General features: G+C 43.9%; 2 protein-coding genes across 4 annotated transcripts in view; one reads left to right on the top strand and one right to left on the bottom strand.

The window, feature by feature from the left end:
- Window positions 1-20591, bottom strand: part of NMNAT1 (nicotinamide nucleotide adenylyltransferase 1) — a 182027-nt gene extending 161436 nt beyond the window's left edge. The window contains exon 1 of one of the 2 annotated variants that reach the window (XM_069241176.1): window positions 20392-20591. The gene's annotated coding sequence lies outside the window, so the exon portion shown is untranslated. The remainder of the gene's footprint in view (window positions 1-20391) is intronic. The other variant, XM_069241174.1, reaches the window with a different exon arrangement.
- A 41-nt stretch (window positions 20592-20632) lies between these two features.
- Window positions 20633-21001, top strand: part of LZIC (leucine zipper and CTNNBIP1 domain containing) — a 146374-nt gene continuing 146005 nt past the window's right edge. The window contains exon 1 of one of the 2 annotated variants that reach the window (XM_069241172.1): window positions 20633-20713. The gene's annotated coding sequence lies outside the window, so the exon portion shown is untranslated. The remainder of the gene's footprint in view (window positions 20714-21001) is intronic. The other variant, XM_069241173.1, reaches the window with a different exon arrangement.

Here is a 21001-nt window from a genome sequence, read left to right as displayed (position 1 = left end):
TTGTAATTCACATGCTAGTATGGGCACCCCGGAATTCAGATATGTGCAAATAACCACTGCTTCTCAACACCTTATCTTGTGCCCATTTTGGAAATACAAAGGTTTTCTTGATACCTATTTTTGACTCTTTATATTTCAGCAAATGAATTGCTGTATACCCAGTATAGAATGAAAACCTATTGCAAGGTGCAGCTCATTTATTGGCTCTGGGTACCGTGGGTTCTTGATGAACCTACAAGCCCTATATATCCACGCAACCAGAAGAGTCCAGCAGACGTAACAGTATATTGCTTTCAAAAATGTGACATTGTAGAAAAAAGTTACAGAATAAAACGTTGAGAAAAATGGCTGGTTTTTTCTGTAGAAAAACCTTGTAGAATCTACACAAAGTACCCCTTGCTGAATTCAGAATTGTATTTACTTTTCAGAAATGTTTAGCTTTCTGGGATCCAGCACTGGTTTCACACCCATTTCTGTCACTAACTGGATGAAGACTGAAAGCACACAAAATAGTAAAAATGAGGCATGTCCAAGTAAAATGCCATAATTGTGTTGAAAAATTGGGTTTTCTGATTCAAGTCTGCCTGTTCCTGAAAGTTGGGAAGATGGTGATTTTAGCACCGCAAACCCTTTGTTGATGCCAATTTCAGGGGGAAAAAACACAAGCCTTCTTCTGCAGACCTTTTTTTCCCATTTTGTTGGAAAAAACAAGATTTTTGCTGTATTTTTCTAATTTCTTGGTCTCCTTCACACACAAAGACTGGGTACCTCTAGAATCTCTAGGATGCTGGAAAAAAAGGAGGCAAATTTGGCATGGGTAGCTTGTGTGGACAAAACGTTATGAGGGCCTAAGCGCGAACTGCCCCAAATAGCCAAAAAAGGCTTGGCACCTAAGGGGGAAAAGGCCTGGCAGCGAAGGGGTTATGATTTAAGGAAGGCTTATCTGTAAATAACACTACATGGATGATGATAATAATAATAATAATAATAATAATACTTTATTTCGGTTTATGTAAACCATAAGAACAAAACAGACGTTACTAATTAAAACATTTGGTTGAGTAAAATACAACATGAAATACACATAAAACAATTTTACAATTCGCCAAAAGTTTGGGTGTTCGATAAAATACTTTCCACTGTGAGCTAGACCAATAAAACAAGATAGGGTAGGTTACCAAGCATCAAGTGGTTAAGAAATGTCATCATGAGCCCATGCAGCATTTAAGACATGCCTTGCCTGTGAAAACTAAATTATGTCAAGTTGCCATGTGCTCCTCCATTTTCTATCATAATCATCCATTTGCTTTTTCTAAATCTGCTTGCGTGATTAACCCAGCTGCAAACTCTGAATGTTTGTATTCTACGCTCACATGATGTGCCAGGAAGCAAGACTGATAATGATAAGACTTGCACCAGGCTAGGCAGCTTGCTTAACCAAACAAGTTTCCAACTGCAGTCTGGAGCGTCCCCGTCAAAGGTCACCAACTTTCCAAATACAGAGAAAGCAAAACAGTCGAGATTGAGATCACTGCTTCAGGTTCTGTCACAGGAAACCAAGAAAACATCGACGCACTGAGCAACTGTCTCAACTATCTACATCAACCTTCAAACTTTCATTAAGCCCTGGACTGCAATCATCAGTACGTCTTGTTTTGACAAAATATGACTCTCTGGTTAGCAGCTCGCACTAACAGGGGAGTGTCCACGCCCTATAAAAGGACGCTGTGTGCCACTCATCGGCGGAACAGTCTCTGAGCCTGCACTAGATGTGGACTTGGACACTCTTCCCTCTCTAGAGATTACGCTGTACTATTGTCTAATAAACCTGTGTTTTCCTCCTCTCTAGATTGATGTGGTCTCTCCTTTTCTGATTCTGTGAACCCGTAGACTTAGGGTGGGCACTGCACTGCCAACTGGTCCCCCAGGGGCACTCAGGTTCTACATTTGGCACCCAACATGGGGCCGCTTTAGCATCTCAGGGGTCTTCAGCTGCCGGACCAGAAAGTAGGTGAGGGACAGGTCACGGAGTATGCACCTACGGACCCTAGGACTTGAGTCCCCGTAAACTATGTCAGCGTTGTTCTTTTCCCCTGGACGGATTTCGGCGGCATAAGGAGACACCTGGTCCTGACTGGGGTCCCGTTCTGGTAGACAAAAGGAGACCAACCCTAGAGAGGAAGACATCGTCTGATTCCGGTAAGGTTGCGGTTGCGACACCTGTTGTGATTGTGCAATTTTAGTATTTTTCTTTTTGAATCGCTCCTTGCAAGGATCGAGAAACAGGTAATGTGTTCCTATTTGTGAACTGAGACAAGGTTGATGGATATTACGGATTATTGTCCTTCTAATTTCAGTTAAACATGCCTGTTTTCAGTAAACTTAGACAGTTGTGTTGTGGGTGTTGTTGTCCCTCTACTATAAACTTAGAAGTCAGCCAACCGGCGCCACCTGAAGGGACGCCAAATAAAGATATGTATGTGAAGTATGGTCTTTCCGCCATAACTTATATAACATTATGGAGTAAATACAGAAATAACAATAAAGAACTCCAGTGGCCTGAATACGGATCTTTCGAACAAAGTAAACTTGGTCTTTTAGAGGAACAACTACATGATAAGAAAGTACGTGCTAGTATGTATGATGTTTTTGGATGGTGGAAAAAAAAAGCGTGGAAAGGGACCGAAGGGAGGCAGCGAAAGCACAGAAGGAAAGAAATAGAACTTTTCCCGACAAAATGGCCCAACTCAGGGTTCAAGAGAGCCAAAGAAACAAAGAGATTAGACAGAAAGCCAAGGTTAGATACAACAGGGTTCTATCCTGTCCTGCCTAAAAATACAAATGATGAAGATTCACTATTATTGGCTAGACCACCCCCACATGCCACTTCAGTAGAAGAAGCCCATGGTGTACCACAAATTTCTAAAACACTTGTCTCTGTCCCGCCATCCACTCCGGCACAAATACCTGTTCTCCCACGAGGCACAAAATCCCGAATCCCAAAAACAAGTGGGAATAAGCCTGAGTGAATAATTAAACACTCATCGTCCTCCTCCATTGACTCAATGTACGAGGATGCCCCATTAGACCAACTATTGTCCCTTTCCCCCGAAGTAACTTCCACTGCTAGGAGTCACCGACTCACTACAGATGATAAAACAAAATTAGACAGGAAAGCTGCTAATTTAATATTTAGAAAGGCCTCACCATCCACTTTAGATTGTAGGCTCCGCAAGAGAAGCATACAACCACACCGAAATTATCTACTTGAGCGTTTGCCTTACCATTTAATGGCGGAAATGGAGACAGATGCCTGTTAAAGCCGCCCCCATATTCGTACCACAGAGAGGGGACGGTAGTAATGTTCAGGATCCACTTAGTGCAAATGCTGCTTCAAGAAGGATTTTTAATTTCGTGTACACCCCTTGGACAAAAGCCGAAATACTACAGTTAAAGAGAGAAATACCTGACCTTAGGAAAAATCCTACGGGATTTTATGAACAAGTACAACAAGTGTTAGACACTTACACCCTTACGTTAACAGACTTAACACCGTTTTTTGGCATGATCATACCACCAGAGCTTTGGAAACCCCTTAAGACAACAGATGACGCAGCAGCATTGGGAGCCACGTGGGCTCAGCTAAAGACACACAACAAAGACCGAAAGCCAGGGAAGCGGCCACATCAACTCATATTAGATCTACCAGACAGGATATTAAAAAAACTAAAAGCGATGGCACCGGTGCGGAAAATAGATTGGACATTACTGACGGCATGCAAACAAAATGACGGGGAAACAGTCTCTGATTATTTTACCCGATTAACAAAAGCCTTTACAGATTCTAGTGGGCAAGACGTCTCCACTGAAACAGGTAGACATCTGTTGGTACAAACGTTTGTGAAAGGGTTATTACCTCAGGTACACTCCAGATTGATAGCTAATGAGAGCAGCTGGCCGACTGCAACACCGGCAGCAATCCTCACTATGGCTCAATATTATGAGAATCAGAATAAATTGATAGAAGAGGACAGGGAAAATAAGAAGAAAAAATTAAAAGAGCAGGCCCTGCTCAGCCAACTCCAACCTCGCTCAGTACCACATGTTAACATTCCTAAAAATATGTCCTATAATAATAGGCGCCCACCAGTAACACTTCAAACACAACAGCGAACAGGGCCCATGCATTCTGATGTCTGCGCCTATTGCAAAAAATTGGGACATTGGAAGAACGATTGCCAGATCCTAGCTGCAAACATAGCTTCAGGAAAAACACAACAACGAACGCCTCAACAGAGTTCTGCGTCCCAATCTAACATACAGGTCAGAAACAATGCCTTTGAAAATAAGACAGAACGTCAGGCCACAGCTCAGGACTTTACTACTGACAATTATGACATGAAGGAGTTGTATTGGTCAAAGGGATGTCAAGGGTGGGGGAAGGATCCAGTGGAATTGCCTGTTAATAAGCAGGGACCTTATGTAACAGCCTCAGTCAATGGCACGCCGGGATGTTTCCTCGTTGATACGAGTGCAACTCGCACCACATTAACAACACCACTGATCCAGAGGGCCCCTCCATCCGGTAAACAGATAACTTCCATTGGTTTCGATGGTAAGCCCTCGATTAATAGCTTATCTCAACTGACACCCTTTTCCATAGGAGGGAATGGCACCCATACCACCTTTCTCCTGTCTTCAGATTGTCCCGAAAACTTACTAGGGCTAGATATGCTGAAATACTTTGGGGCTACCATTAGATTTTCCCCAGATGCAGTTAGAGTTATAGTATATGACAATCCCATGCATGGTCAACATCCGAAACAACTTCTCCAACAACACGACATCCAAACAGACCTTGACACATTACCTCTGCATTTATGGGCCACTTCAGACACTGACATGGGTAGCATCAACATGCCCTCGGTCCACATACAGGTGAAAAAAGGTGCTGTCCTTCCTCGCCTACCCCAATATAACATATCAAAACAAGGTGAACGGGCATTATACGACATAGTCATTGACCTGATGAAAGCAGGAGTAGTAGAACAAGTTCCTTCAAATACGTGCAATAGCCCTATACTCCCTGTGCTCATATGCTCAGGTCCAGACACCCAAACATATCGATTTGTCATTGACCTTAGGGAGGTCAATAAGATAATGGTTCCCCAATTCCCAGTTGTTTCGGATATCACTACTATACTTACCATGATTCCTTCCACGGCCACGGTTTTCACAGTCATTGACCTCAAGAATGCTTTTTTCTCCATTCCCATCCATGAAGATTCCAGATACCTCTTTGGGTTCACCCTATTTAACACTTCCTATCAGTTCTGTCGCGCTCCTCAAGGCTTTTCTGAGTCCCCCAGCATATATAGTCAAGCCCTCAAGAAAGAACTAGACCAAATAACACTCTCCGACAATGTGACCCTCATACAATACGTTGATGACATCCTCCTAGCAGCAGACATCATGGATGCATGTCGCCAGACCTCACTTCAGACTCTCGACTTTCTAGCTCAACATGGTCACAAAGTGTCTATGAAAAAGTTACAATATTGTAGACAACAGTTCACCTACCTAGGTCACCTGTTGTCTAAGGAGGGACGCACTCTTACACCAGACAGGATACAAACAATACTCAATTTTCCAACTCAAGTCACACAGAAAGATATTAGAGCCCTTATCAGACTTACCTCTTTTTGTAGACAATGGGTACCGAATTTCTCCCTCATTGTCAAGCCATTGCTTTCTTTTATAGTAAAAGACACCCCGGACCCTATCTCATGGACACATACGCACAATGAGGCTTTGAAAACACTACGCCAAGCACCGTGTTCAGCTACAGTGTTGGGGACACCAGACTATCAAAAAACATTTTTTCTTTTCACACATGAATTATCAAAGTTGCTCCCTCTCACTACTCTGTGAACCACAACGCACACACAAAAGACCCTGTGCTTACTTTTCCGCTATCCTAGATCCAGTGGCACGAGCACTGCCTATATGTTTGCGGAAAGTGGCAGCAGCTGCCGTTGCAGTCCGGCAAACTTCGGGAAAAGTGCTAGGTTTGTCTCTTACTGTACTGGTACCACATGCTGTAGATATCCTGCTAAATAGGACAAAGACTCAACATCTTACTTGTGCCAGGTTACACAGTTATGAACTAACATTGCTAAATCCACACATTACCATACAACGATGTACTACCCTCAACCCAGCCACAACATTGCCCCTACCCAGTACCGATTCCCAACACAAACTACCACAACATGACTGTGTTTTTCGAACAGAGGCAGAAACAAAAAGCAGAATAGATCTCAAAGACACAGCACTCCCAGATGCAGAAGGACATTTGATGGCTCCTGTCTATAACTTCCTGACGGTACCACATCAGCTGCATATGCTGTCACCACAGCGACAACAGTGATTAAAACAGCCCAAATACTACAGAAGTCAGCCCAAGCTGCCGAGATAACAGCCCTTACCCGTGCATGCATTATCAGTGCACACATGAGAGAGAATATATACATGGACAGCCAGTATGCTTTTAGGGTGGTTCACAATTTTGCACAACTATGGAAAGAAAGAGGTTTTCTTACTCCCCACGGAGCACCTATTCAACATGGGGAACTAATTTCTTCCCTCTTAGAAGTAATAACTCTTCCCACTGCTGTAGCAGTTATCAAAACCCCAGCACATAAAAAAAACTGTGGATGATATAGGCCAGGGGAATGCGTTGGCCGACACTACAGCACGAAAAACTGCACTAGGAAGACAAAATGCACCAGTATACGTTCAAAGAGCCCAAGCCGAAAAATGGCAAGATGTCAGAAAATAGATAAAAGACATAACAAATTGGGGGAAAGTGGGGTTCTTGATGAGGAGGGTTGTTGGAGGTCTCAGAACACCTTCACCTGGAAATTACGTGACGCTTATGTTCTGCCCTTACTAACAATTACACATTTACCAGCACACAATGGTTCCCGGCCTATGTTAACAATGTTAAAGGAAGTCTGGGATAACCCCAAACTACATGCAATGGCGGAAAGATTTGTAAAAAATTGTCTCACCTGTCTCAGGTATAACATTGGCAAAGGCACTAAAGTACCAATGGGAGGTTTTGCTTTACCCTCCGCGCCTTTTGAAGTCTTACAAATGGATTACATTCAGATGGACAGACTAAACACATTCAAATATGTCCTGGTGGTGGTCTGCGCCTTTAGTAAATGGGTGGAGGCCTACCCCACAAAAGATAATACTGCTATCACCACTGCAAGGTCCTGCTGAAGGAATTCTTCCCGAGGTATGGTCTTTGTAAACTGATTCAGAGCGATAGGGGATCACATTTCACTGGCCAGACTATACACCACATTTTGGAGGGACTGGGTGTGAAAGAGAAATTCCATGCCGCATTCCATCCTGAGGCGGCTGGTCTAGTAGAACAATATAATAGAATATTAAAGGAGAAATTGGCGAAAATAACAGTAGAAACAGGGCTAAATTGGGTGAGTGCTCTGCCCCTTGCTTTGCTATCTATTAGATCAGTCCCACGCTCTAAGTCCCACCTCACTCCTTATGAGACTGTCTTTGACAGACCTATCAACATATGGAATGCCCCATCACCGAAAAGAATTTCTGAATTACCTCAAGAAATATTGACTGATTATTTGCATGAACTAACAAAAACAATGTCTTTACTTCATGACCAGCCTAGAGCTTCTGTGACTGATAAATCGCAGGGACCAGGACACCATATTCAGCCAGGTGACTTCGTCCTTGTAAAGAACTTTACTCTGACCAAATCTCTGCAACCCAGGTGGAAGGGTCCACTCCTTGTACTACTAACAACACGGACAGCATTGCGGGTCGAAGGAAAGAAGTCTTGGGTCCAGGTGTCCCATTGCAGAAAAGTACAGCTGCTCTCTACGGAAGACATTGCAGCACACAAGGAAGTGCTAATTCATGAGAGACCGCTCCCGTGCGACCCTGACTCCGAGCCTGAACTCCAACTCTGTGACGACGGATCCGACAGATACTATCTACGGTCAAAGGCTCCCATGGGCCGTTAGTGCTCTAGCCGACCATTGCTGCAGGGCGGTAGAAAAGACAGACTGAGGGCTCTTGGTACTCCCTACTAGTGGTTGACCGGAGTATATATCAGTCCGTGAAGATACCAACAACTATTGGCAGCTCTTAGGGTCACTACATTACTCTCGAGATACTTGCCGAACAATTATGGAAGAAGAATATGCAGTCATTGACGAAGGATATGATGATGCTGGCCCAGTCATCACAGATCCTGTGTATGTCAGGATATTACCTTCTGGGAATTACATCAAACTACGTCCCGTAGTCAGAGACACTTATCACCCAATTCCAGTACCACGACCACCTGGTTTACATGAACAGGAACAACGCTAAACACAACATCTAAATGGACAGGACCCGGTTCTGGTGCAAGTCCCTTTCAAAAAGAGAAAAAGGAAAAATTAAGTAATAAGACCATACTACTCATCGTGCTTACAATTGCTGCTATCATCTTCAGCCTGCTAGTATGGATAATGGAGGAAGTGTTCCCAGCAAAAACAACGGTACTTGCAACAGTAACTCCAGCCCCAAGGCTGCAGGAACACTACCATTTTACCCTGCCTTTCCACGAGGAAAAATATTGCCTCGCCTTTCAGAATAACTCTTTCATTCAAGTGTTAGATCATACTCATGATGCTGCCAATATCACACGTTGTTGGGTCTGTGGGAAGGTACCTACTCATAAGGGCATAGGAGGGGTTCCACTTATCCCTCTACTGTTTTCACATAATGGCTCTTGTAGTGCGTGGTTTGCTCTGTTGATTGTATCATCACATGTACAACAAGTTACTTTCGATAGTGATGATCCACCGCTCAACAAACAATTGAATACTGTATGTTATCCGGACCAAGACGGTAATCCCCGGGCACACAGAACTTCCTGGGAAGAAGAAGAATATTCGGATACAAATAAAACAACCCCCTTTATATTCCCTAAAAGACGATCAAATGAGGAAAAGAAAGTACCAGTTATCAGTGTCACTTCTGTCTGTGCTCCCTTGTGCATCCACAGCCAAGGTACGATTTTTTTGGGCACCAGTGATTGTATTACTGTTCTCAACATTTCAGCGAGAGTGAACAGTACTTTCCTTGCCTCAAAACACAGCTTCTTCATTTGTGGCACACGTGGCTACTTCCATCCACCCGTGGGTTGGTCCGGTACCTGCTATGTCGCCTTCATACTTCCACCAGCGTTTATCGCTCACGCAACATACCATAAAGACATGAATCTGCCACACGTTCTGGCAGTGAAAAGACGAAAAAGAGAAATGCCTATTATTGACCAAACAGAAACCAGTTGGGAACGATATACCGACTTTAATAAAGGATTCTTCTTCTTTATTGGCCCTCTCCAAAACAGTAAATTGATCCGCCGCCTCACTCGCACAGTGGAAGCAGTAATAAATGAAACAGCCGCAGCTCTTGGAAATTTGACATTGGAACAGTCAGCCATACGGACTGTTGCTTTGCAGAACCGACTTGTTTTAGACGTCATCTTGGCTGACTGTGGTGGAGCATGTCGCATCATTGGGACTAGCTATTGCATATATATATACTGGACAATGCTCCAACCATCTATGCAGCCATTGCAAACTTACAGAAAATAGCACAGAAATACACAAAGAACCAGGTTCATTGACCTGGTCTGGCTGGTTCTGGGAACTATTCACAAAGTGGGGATGGAAAGGATTAATGTTTCTGGTTATCCCCCTAGCAATAGTGTTTGCCTGCTGCCTTTGTGTCCAATGTGGTCCAGTTCTTTGTTCTCTCTGTGTGGACAATTGCAATCCACAACTTTTGACGCAACGCATTGAAAATAACAAAATAATCTATCAACAGGCTGTGGGCGAACTTATGCGCATTGACATTACCTAAGGAGTTGCCCATGGCAAAAGGAGGGACTGTGAAAACTAAATTATGTCAAGCTGCCATGTGCTCCTCCATTTTCTATCATAATCATCCATTTGCTTTTTCTAAATCTGCTTGCGCGATTAACCCAGCTGCAAACCCTGAATGTTTGTATTCTACGCTCACATGATGTTCCAGGAAGCAAGACTGATAATGATCAGTCTCGCCCCAGGCTAGGCAGCTTGCGTAACCAAACAAGTTTCCAACTGCCGACTGGAGCGTCCCCGTCAAAGGTCACCAACTTTTCGCGTACAGAGAATGCAAAACAGTCGGGATAGAGATCACTGCTTCAGGTTCTGTCACAGGAAACCAAGCAAACATCGACGCACTGAATGACTGTCTGAACTATCTACATCAATCTTCAAACTTTCCATTAAGCCCTGGACTTCAATTATCAGTACGTCTTGTTTTGACAAAATGTGACTCTCTGGCTAGCAGCTCACACTAACAGGGGAGTGTCCACGCCCTATAAAAGGATGCTGTGTGCCCCTCATCGGCGGAACAGTCTCTGAGCCTGCACTAGATGTGGACTTGGACACTCTTCCCTCTCTAGAGGTTTCGCTGTACTATTGTCTAATAAACCTGTGTTTTCCTTCTCTCTAGATTAGTGTGGTCTCTCCTTTTCTGATTCTGTGAACCTGTAGACTTAGGGTGGGCCCTGCACTGCCAACTGCACCCCCCAGGGGCACTCAGGTTCTACAGTCCCTTCCTGTCAATCTGCTTGTTTGAATTTTCCATGCCCAGAATAGAAACCTAGAAACAGCAAACACAATGTATTCCTTAGTGTCACATCTAAAAATTCTGCACGGTTCCCAATAATGGGATATGCCCATATGCTTGCGAACAGGAAAAATCAACCTCCTTCAAGGCAGGGCATAATTTGGGCAGAGGAAGGGTAAGTGGCTATTTATTTCAGGCGACTTCAGGCAAAGTTTGGGTGTATGGATCTTTTCTTGTCCCATTTGCTTGTGAAATAATCCAAGGGCAAAATGCCAAATCTAAACTTCACCTACAGACATTTGGCCAAATATGGCTGAAAGCTAAAAGAACATTTGTTAGTTAAGAAATTTTCAGTGATGCTCCCCCCTTATTGCTTGTTCCAAATTTGCTGCAACGTAAAATCCCAGAGGGCTAGTTCAACACAGAAAGGAGTAGAGAAAAAAGTTCCACACTAACGCCTTCTTGATGGCTTCACTTAGATGTTTGATTTTGCTCAATCATGGAGTGCGTATACTTTTATCAATATCAATTAAAATCATAAGGGCTTTCCTGTACGGGGCAAATTCCACTGTGGACCATAGGTGCACCCTGTATGGCAAAGGTTTTAAGAGTACAAGGTGGTCAATTCTTTTTAGTGGAAGATCAATGTGAAAGGGTAGAAGGGGAGTGCTTTGGGAGAAGGGCAGGTGTTACAGTGCCACTGGAAGAGGTCTTGTATTTTCTGCCTATGGCAGACACCCTTTGATGGAGAACTGTCCTGCTTTTTCCAACCTGAGGAGCCTAAGACAGATTATCGGCCGTCTGACGCACAGGTAGTCGAAGAATTTGACTTCAAGGGGCACCCCATCCAGACTCATCCTGCCTCTGAAGAACCAGTGCGGGTTCAGTGCCATAAATCTGGATTTATGGGGGGGGGGGGGGGGGGGGTTACCTCTAAGCCCCTTACTAAGCAGAACTTTGAGAAGCTGTCCAGCAGAGATTGGAGACCTGATGGCGTTCAAACTATAAGGAGTGTATCGTCAGCAAACATAAGAATTGGCAGACTAATGCCTACAGATTTAGGAGCATCATGTCTGCACTGGACAAACCACTCTACAGATCCATTTATATTGAGACTCAAAAGCGTAGGGGTGAGTGCACATTCTTGCCTGACCCTGCAGTTTAGTGTTATCCTTGGGGTAAGGTCCCCACTAGAGATCCACCTAACCTGTGCACATATAACAGTGTCTAGGTTCTTTAAAATGCTTAAGAGATCATTGGGAATGCCATATGAATCAAGAACCTTCCAAAGGTTTTGCCTTGGGACCAGTAAAATGCAACCCTCAGATGTAAGAAGCAACACAGACGGTCCCATCTAATGGCAACATACTTCCAGCAAATCAACCCAAAGTGGAGGATTTGATCAAGGGTGCTAACCTTGGACCTAAACCTAGCTTGACAGTCTAAGAGAATTCTGTTGTCTAGCATCTAGGCTTCAAGCCTTGCTAGGACCTGCATCCAAAAAATGTCTGACTGATGTCAATCAAGCTGATTGGTCTACAGTTGGATGGGACATCCCTCCTCTCCCGTTTGTAAATTGGGCCGATAATAGCTCCCTTCCATGGGGGGAATCTCCTCCCTTCTCACAATGGCATTTCCCAGACCCTTTAGGTAGGAAACCCAGATTTTAGGTGACAGATATACATCACCAGGAATGCCATTGGGGACAGGCGCTTTATCTCAGTTTATTTGCTTTAAGGCCTGCAGCGTTTTTGCAAACTCATAGGTGGATGGTCTCCAGTTCTGACCCCAACTGTACGCGCTGGTGAAGAAGCCATATTCATCTGGGTTGTGTCATTGAGGCCTCCCTCGGTGATCCCACCCTTGTGTACTAAAGGATCAGGTGGAAAGTCAGATGTTCTCTGGATTACATTGTAAGACCACTCCCTATATAGCTCTCTGAAATGAGCTAACCCAAGACTCTGACTGAAACAGTGTTTCTAGGTTTTTATCTATCACATGGGACCCAGAAGCTATGAGCTTCCAGAAAACCTCCATGTTTCTATTCTATAGGGAATCTGCCAGTTCTTCCCATTGTCCTTTCTCCCTGTATCTTTTTGCTTGTCATTGTAGTCCTATACTCTTTTCTAGCTACACATATCGCCCTTTCCCCACTTTTTTTTACTGCTTAAAGGAGTTTCGTTTTAGTGTGCCTGCATTCTTGTGTCTCCCATCCGGGGCAGATTTATTACATTGTGTGCCCTGCTGCCCACTTTTGAGAAAGCGTTTTTAAAGAGGCCATAAATTTACAATGGGTACTAACAATTAATAATAGTCTTATCCATGCATTCCAAAAGGGAGTGGTTTTTCCACAACTAAGTTTTATATTTGGATTTGGACTTCGGAGTTGGCTGCTAGTGCTATCCATTTTACATTCCTTCTGTTGTTACTGGCCTCTATTGGGCTTATGGTGATGTTGCATGGGAGTTTTGTGCTCAGAAACAATTTTGCTTGGAAGTGGGTGCTCAATGCTTTGTGATTGCTATCTCATCTGGGTACTACCATCATACAGAGCCAAAGTGTACTGTGAAAAAATATACAATTAATGTTACTTGGTCTCTCTTAAAGGTTGGTTGTGGCAGAGAATCACTACAATTATACAATATTCTGTGGTTCAGACCAGTAATGAGCTGTTTAGCAAGACTGCAGCACACACTACAGGTGGGCAAGCCACTGAAAGCTCGAGCCAGGTTCTGACTCAGCTCTAGGTTCTGTTGAAATCTCAAGCCTATTAGGAGACGAGGTTTTATGTAGCTTCTGTCTGCCACCCTGGCTCCCCCCTCATGCTCAAAAAGGTAACAAACAAAACATTAACATTTGAGGTAGAAAGGAAAGACAAATAGGTACTTATTTAGTGGCTGATTTGTACAAAGGGAAACTAAATAAATCTGGATTCATTGTGGCTTAACCAAATTGTATGATCTTACTCAAATATTTTATTTCACAGATCCTGTATTTTCTTCATTATCACATATGAAAGCACTTTCAAACATGTAAGTTCAGGATACCAGCTGTACAAAAACTATTGTGTTTGATTTAACAGACTAGAATGTTGCTATAGCTAAGATAATCTGAGCTACATACAGGGTTTATATGACATATGTCTTTCCTCTTATTTCACTAATGGCACTGCCGCCAGGGTGGGGTGGGGCAGGAATGGTTCTAAGTTCATGGTTCAAAACTTTGCCCTTTAATAAATTCTTCTCAGTGCAGAGCTTTAAAGTGAGATGGTAATGTCAAAGCTTGCCACAAGCTTTTGTATGACCCCCAAATCCTAGAAAAAACACTGCATACTAGTAGCTGAGTTAAAGTAATAATAGGCTTTTCCAGCAGCTCAAAGGCGAAAACTCCAGCCGAAAACAGGTTACATTGAGTATAAATTATGGCACCTTTGCTTTTTTTCTATACATGTAGCTGATTTGTCTGAGTACATATCTAAGGTATATTTCCATTCATTGAAAGGTGATCAAAAGTAGCCTCTGTTGATGTACTCTGTGTATTTGAGCCTTTGGAAGAGGCTATCACATCTTAAGTGATACTTGTTATATGGTTTACATAGCAATCATTTTCAGGGCTCGGCTTGCACACAGGCTCTAAGAGACAATCCCTTGACTCCCCACTCCCTGTTATTTTGTTGGAACCTCTCTAGTACACAGAGATACCTGCAAAACAGCATCTTTCCTACGTAGAAAACCTTTAGGACTTTGGGGGGGGGGGGTCATTCTTCCCTGTCATTGGGTAATATAGTACTTCTTTGTCTATGGTTGGGAAAATATTTAGCCCAACCTACATTATATATATGTTGCTGTCCAACATTCCATGCAGTGGTCAGAGTGGGAGGGATCTGAAGGGTAGGACATGCCCATACTTTTTGAATTTAAGGAAAACAGTTCCCCTACTTTTTGTGATAAGACAACCGTCCCAGGATGGTCAATTCTGACAGTTCAAATGCTTCAGCAGAGGTGTAAGGCTGGCATGGTCGGATTTAGAAAAGAAGGCATCTGGCCAGTGCCCAGGACCCACTGGTTAAGGCCCACTGACAGATGTTTTTTCCTCCTACTTTAATGGAAGTTGGAAATGGTTACCCGGCCCACTGGAACATAAAGAGTGAGAATGGACCCGTTGGAGCAGTCTCAACATGTGGGACGCCTCCTCCTCCCCCACCTGAGGTCACAACAGGGATGTCTCACAAAGAGAGATGCTACTAGTGACCTGCAAAGTTCTCACTGCCTTACAAGGGGTCCAGAGTTCAGGAGATGCCAGCCCTCAAAAAAGTGATTTCAGTTAAGGCTTACAAAACAAGAGCTTTCTCTCCACTCCCTGGCTGTAGCTACCAATTTCTATAAAATGACTAGGATCATTTTATAATCGTATTTTTGTTTATTACTGCAGTCTTTCATACTCAGCAGAGATATGCATTGCCTAAGTCAAATTGCCACCCAGACTCATTCTGCCACGCCACAAACTTTTTCTTCCTTTTATTGTTGCCCAGTTTTTTTTTCCCATTAGTTTACTAATATATCAACAGGGAAATGAGGATTCTCTCTTATGCGAGGCATAATGTTTGCTGAAAAGAACATCGGCGGCTGTTGGGGTATACTTGAGGCGAGGAAGTGGCTTAATAAGTGTAAACGCTATTGTTGTCCTTGCCAGTGCTGTAAAGACCTGGTACAAAGGGAAATAATCTTCCTGCTACTGTCTTGGTTGGATTGCAAACAGCTATGCGACTCATGCAGGGGCGTAGTTATCAATTTTGTAGCAGGTGTAGTAGAACTGGGTGCCAGAAGGGAAATGAGACAACTGCACCCCAGGTATGACCGATTATGCTCAAGGTAAAAGTGCTGCTGACTTAAAAGATTTATTTTTTGCAGCAGTGCACTGGGCCGTACAGTCAACTCTAGTAAGAACCTTTGAGGTTAAACGGAAATTGGAGAGAGAGGCAATGCAACTGGATGACACATTGTCATGTCCAGCGCCAATAAAGTGTTTAATGTGCACACAAAGGGGGTCATTCCAATGTTGGCGGGCGGCGGAGGCCGCCCGCCAGAATTCCCCCCTCCGAAATACCGCGCCGCGGTCAAAAGACCGCGGCGGGTATTACAAGTTTTCCCCTGGGCTGGCGGGCGGTTGCTGAAAAACCGCCCGCCAGCCCAGGGGAAAACGACCTTCCCACGAGGATGCCGGCTCGTAATCGAGCCGGCGGAGTGGGAAGGTGCGACGGGTGCAGTGGCACCCGTCGCGTATTTCAGTGTCTGCAAGGCAGACACTGAAATACTTGCGGGGCCCTCTTACGGGGGCCCCGCGACCCCCCCCTACCGCCATCCTGTTCATGGCGGCTTTCCCGCCATGAACAGGATGGCGGTAGGGGGGGTCGGAATCCTCATGGCTGCGGAGCGCGCTCCGCAGCCATGGAGGATTCACACGAGCAGCGGAAAGTCGGCGGGAGACCGCTGACTTTCCGCTTCTGACCGCGGCTGAACCGCCGCGGTCAGAATGCTCGTTGGAGCACCGCCAGCCTGTTGGCGGTGCTCCCGTGGTCGGTGGCCCTGGCGGCCACCGGCCGCCAGGGTCAGAATGACCCTCAATGTCTTCTCTTACTCTGTTTAGTTACAGGAACTGTGAGGCCAGAACGAACACCCCCAATAACCAACTTTCTTTTTTATAACACTTTTTTTTATTTATTTTTTTAGAGTTTCATATTAATGCATATGATAACAGCTCACATGTGTTAACCAATGCAATGGTCATAATCTTATCATCAGTCAGTCATACATGAAGGTATAGGCATTTTTACAGTCTGCTATTTAAATCAAAGTCCTAACCATACCCATCACTCCACCCCCTGCTAAACTATATCAAAACTGTCACCAAGAATAGATTATCAAATGTAATATTTTTATCAGGAGGTGCATGCACAGGACCGTGGAGTATTGAGTACATGAGCAGATGTGACCGGCTTGGGCATGAAGGTGGTCCAGACTTGTATTAGGTTCATAAATGGGGCAGCTTTTAACTCTATATTGTGGTCCTTATCCTGAAATTTTATGGCCTCCAGCAGTCATCCCAAGACACTGAAATAGGTCTACGTAGGCCCTGATATTCCTCTCCGCACAATGATGGGCTCTTGACCAGTCCCCAGTGCTCAACCTCCTCCAACCAATGGGACACCTGGGGAGACTCTCAGGGACTTCCAATTTCTGGTTATTAATCGTTTTGCTAGTAGTAGGACCTGATTAGCAAATCGAAGCACCAACTTAGAACCTCGGGCCTGGGGTGCAGGCCCTGGAGGCACTGTTCAAGGGTGGTACATTGATTTAAATGTTATATCAGACAATATTGTAGCTATACTTGACCAGTAGGGGATAAGATGTGGGCATGCCCATAACATATGTAGTAACTCAACATCAGGGTTTTGACATCGGGGGCATACCATTGTGCCAAGGGCAAACATAGTATTAACCCTGTGTGGTGTTAGATAAGCTCTGTGGACTATATAGAGCTGTATGAGTTTGAATCTAGCCTTACATGATATGATTTTGAGATATTCCAGAATCCGAGCCCAGTCATGGTCAGAGAAATTAAGGTTAAGCTCTTCCTCCCACCTACGTATAAAGGCATGTCCCAGAGAGAGTTCTAATCCCACGATATAACGAACGAACCAGATGCCTACCGACATCCATGCCATGCAAGGCCTGAAGTAGTTTGTGGGAAGGATGTTCAATGTTTGCATGCTTTAAGAAGAGAGGAGGGATGCCATGCAAATGCACAAAGTCTGTATGCAACATTATTGTACCATCATGAAAAAGGAGCCCAATGTTAATTTGCCCCCTCCTTTCCAGTGAGCAAGCAACATGTTGTCAAGGTGCCAGAGGCTGTTGGGAGCACTCACAATGGGACATTTGGCCCATAGGGGAGTGTGAGAGCAGTGTATTTCTAAGCCATCTTCCAATAGGAGAGGGCCACCTGCAGTAGCATAGGCACATTCCGGGGCCATCTATTGCCCAGGCTTAACAGTTTATGTAATAGACCCTTGGCCAATCGCGCCGGCGTGTAGCCTATAAGCCAATGAGATAATAACCAACATTTCTTTCTACTAAAAAAAAAAAACACAGGAAGTACATACTGAAAGCCTGCAGTGTAATGCACTTCATATAATTTTAAATGTACCTTGTCATTATATACCACAATGCTGAGTTGGTCGTGCCAGAGTCCAAAGTGTGTCCCAAAGTGTGCACACAATTTCTGTAACTAACGTAAGTACGTAACTACGTAAGTAATTCACTGATTTTACAGGCTTGTAAGATACGGTAATACCTCCCCTGGTCACCTGTTTTAAACACAGACAAGGGTCTTGTAGTCTAATATGTCTGACTGTGTGTAGTGGGTTTTTGTGCAGCTTTCTAAGTGTGCACTAAGATACTTGCTTCTGATCTTTACATGGCAGGATTGCCACTCTCATGGGCTCCACTGATTTGAATAGGAGTCTCGGAAAGCTCCCAGCAGAAGGCAGCCAATTAGAAGGGGGTGTGACTAAAGTTAGCATTTAGGGATCATCAGAAATGTTTCATTATGTGGGGTGACATTTCAATCAAGGCACTGAAAATAAGAATTGGTAAAGCTGGAGACCACTGAGTTTTTGTGCAAGGACAAGCAGGAGTTTGAAAACTCATGTATGACTAGAAAGTGCAGTGATCGGAGGGTGATCAAGAACTTCAGAAACCTAACAGCAAAAGGTCTTTTGAGATGTGAGGTTAATAAAGGTGAGGAGGAGTCTCTTGAAATTGCAGTTAGCAGGAGCCTCTGCAAAATAAGATTGAGACTGGACACTTAGTTATCTGAGTGTAAGATGGAGCCTCAAGGAGCTAAACTGAAAAGAGCATTTGCTGGGAACCCAAGACTGAGAGGTAGCTGTGAGCCTTAGGTTTGAGCAGGAGCTCAGGTTAATTAGCTGTGAGGGAGAACCTCAGGACCATAGTGTGCACAGAGCATCAGTTAAGCAGGGACAAAACAGAAGACTTAGAGAATTTCAAGCTGAGCATGGGTCTTCAATGACATGGGAGTTAGCAAGAGGTTTTGGTAAGAGTAAGCAAGAGATGCAGGGCTTAAAGGTGAAGGGGGATATACACGGGCCTGAGAATGAGCAGGAGTGCAAAGGCCTGTGAAAGTGTACAGAAGATTCTCAGAATCAGTTAGCAGGAATCTGAGGGATGTCAGCCTGAGCAGGAACAGCGGCGGATCAGAGGGTTGAAATTAGCTTATGGGTCCTGATAGTAAATGGGCAGTCTTTGGACCAACTGATGATGAACAAGAGCCCCACTGTCTTCAAGTGAGCAGGGCATTAGGCCCTTGAGAGTAAACAGAAGCCAGACCTAAGGATGAGCGTGACCTTCTGGTAATCTACTGGTCAGTGAAAAGTGAGCATCCATACAAACAAGTAGCAGCTTTAGTAACAAATGGCCAGGAAGGACTCCTGGATCTGAAGGGGATAGGGGCAAATTGACTAAGACAGATTCATGGACCTGAAGATGACAATCAGGACACCGGTGGAATACTGACATTTTCAGATCTGACCAAAGTTACTGGTCATTGAAGCTATGAAAACATGTACTACCATAAAGTTATTTGAAAGTTAAAGCAAATGTGGGCAACTTTATTTTTTGGGTGCCTGAAGCAATTTTGGGCCCAATCCAACTCTGAAGGGAGGGAACCTCCTTTGCTGTGAAACCGAGAGAGGGTAGACAGATAAACAAGCCTTCTAGCCAGGGTGTCTGCTGTTTGAATGAAATGTAAACATGCCAACTGGTAAACCTGTCCATGTAAAGGGTGCTTTGAAGACAGTATTTACTTTAATTAATGGAATCCATTAAAGCTTCCTGATGACACAGATTTATTCTTTTAGTATGGCGTTGCAAAGATATTACCAGCTAAGCTGTGAAGTGTGTGCTTTTAAAGGTCACCTTTAAAAAAAAATATATGCACTTAGTACAGTCTGCGTATTACTAAAATCAAATTTTGGAAGCGCTATTTTCATCTTAAACCTTTTTGCACATTTTGTAGCAGTCTATCTTATACAATGGGTAATGCGAGTTTAAAATAATGACTTACATATTCATAGAGCTTTCTGACACAGACTGGGTCCTCCTAGCACTATTATTTTATTTCTTCCTCTGCACCAACCAGGACTACATTCGATGGCTTTCCACTTATCTATTTACAGACAATGCTGTGCATAAGTTATGGAAGTTTCATAATGTACAATAGTGCATTTCCCACTGAATAACTCAACTTGCATTTATTTTTCATTTAAGCTGTGGGTTATAGTATATGTTGTTACCTGAAGGTGAAAGACCGAAAAACGTTAAGTGATAAAGTAATATTTTTTTTAGCCATGCCTTTGACCCCGCCCCCACCCTTACTCACCCCGCTCCTATTACAAACAGCATCAGAGTTCCCAGACATTGTTTAATGCACTACGACCACTGACTGATTCTGTATCTCTGTTTACTTCTCACGTCATTTCACCGATCCTAGACATCTGCGGTCAAAACGTATACCTTATATCGTTGACCACATTCCCAAACAACTAGTACTTCAATCATATACTCACTGACAGTATAAAAATAAGGAACTTACAAGTACTGGCGCCTGCAAAACCCCGAAAAAGTTGGGGGCCAGACAATAGTCTGACTTGCACGTGCGTGTTCGGCAGTTTTACCAGCAATGAACAAGCATGACCAGCTGTAAAAATAAGTCAGGAAACAGCATTCTAAACGACGAAGAGTGGTTAGGCAATTCCGGACTTGGCTCGGAGAAGATTGCAGTCCTTTCTTTGTGTCTTCTTCTCTGATTCCTTTTTTTTTGTTTTACTTGGTCCGGAAGTTTGGGAGAGTATACCGGAAGTGATTCGATGTTTTGTTGACCTCCTCCCTTCCCCGCCCCCCGTGCACCGCACCAGGTAGGAGGAGCGGTTTTTTTTTGTAGGGAAATGTTAGAAAATTGATAAGTGATGGGTATTTAAGGACTGCTTGTGGTAGTATGTATCTACGAACTCCCTCGCACAGTGATGTTCCTCCCAAAATATGCTAAATTATAGCAGCCTTACTCTGCGAGTTTGTTCTAGGGATTTTCCTCCTTGAAAGAATATCTTTGTTCTTTGAAAGCCACTTTAAAGTTCCAAAATTCCAGCTTCTATTATCTTGGAAGGTGCCTGAACCCGGTGAACTATGCCGGTATAACATCTCTT

The sequence above is a fragment of the Pleurodeles waltl genome, chromosome 6 (genome assembly GCF_031143425.1).
Source record: "Pleurodeles waltl isolate 20211129_DDA chromosome 6, aPleWal1.hap1.20221129, whole genome shotgun sequence".
Taxonomy (NCBI): Eukaryota; Metazoa; Chordata; class Amphibia; order Caudata; family Salamandridae; genus Pleurodeles; species Pleurodeles waltl.
The sequence above is the reverse complement of the archived record's forward strand: the minus strand, read 5'-3'. Positions and strand labels throughout refer to the sequence as shown.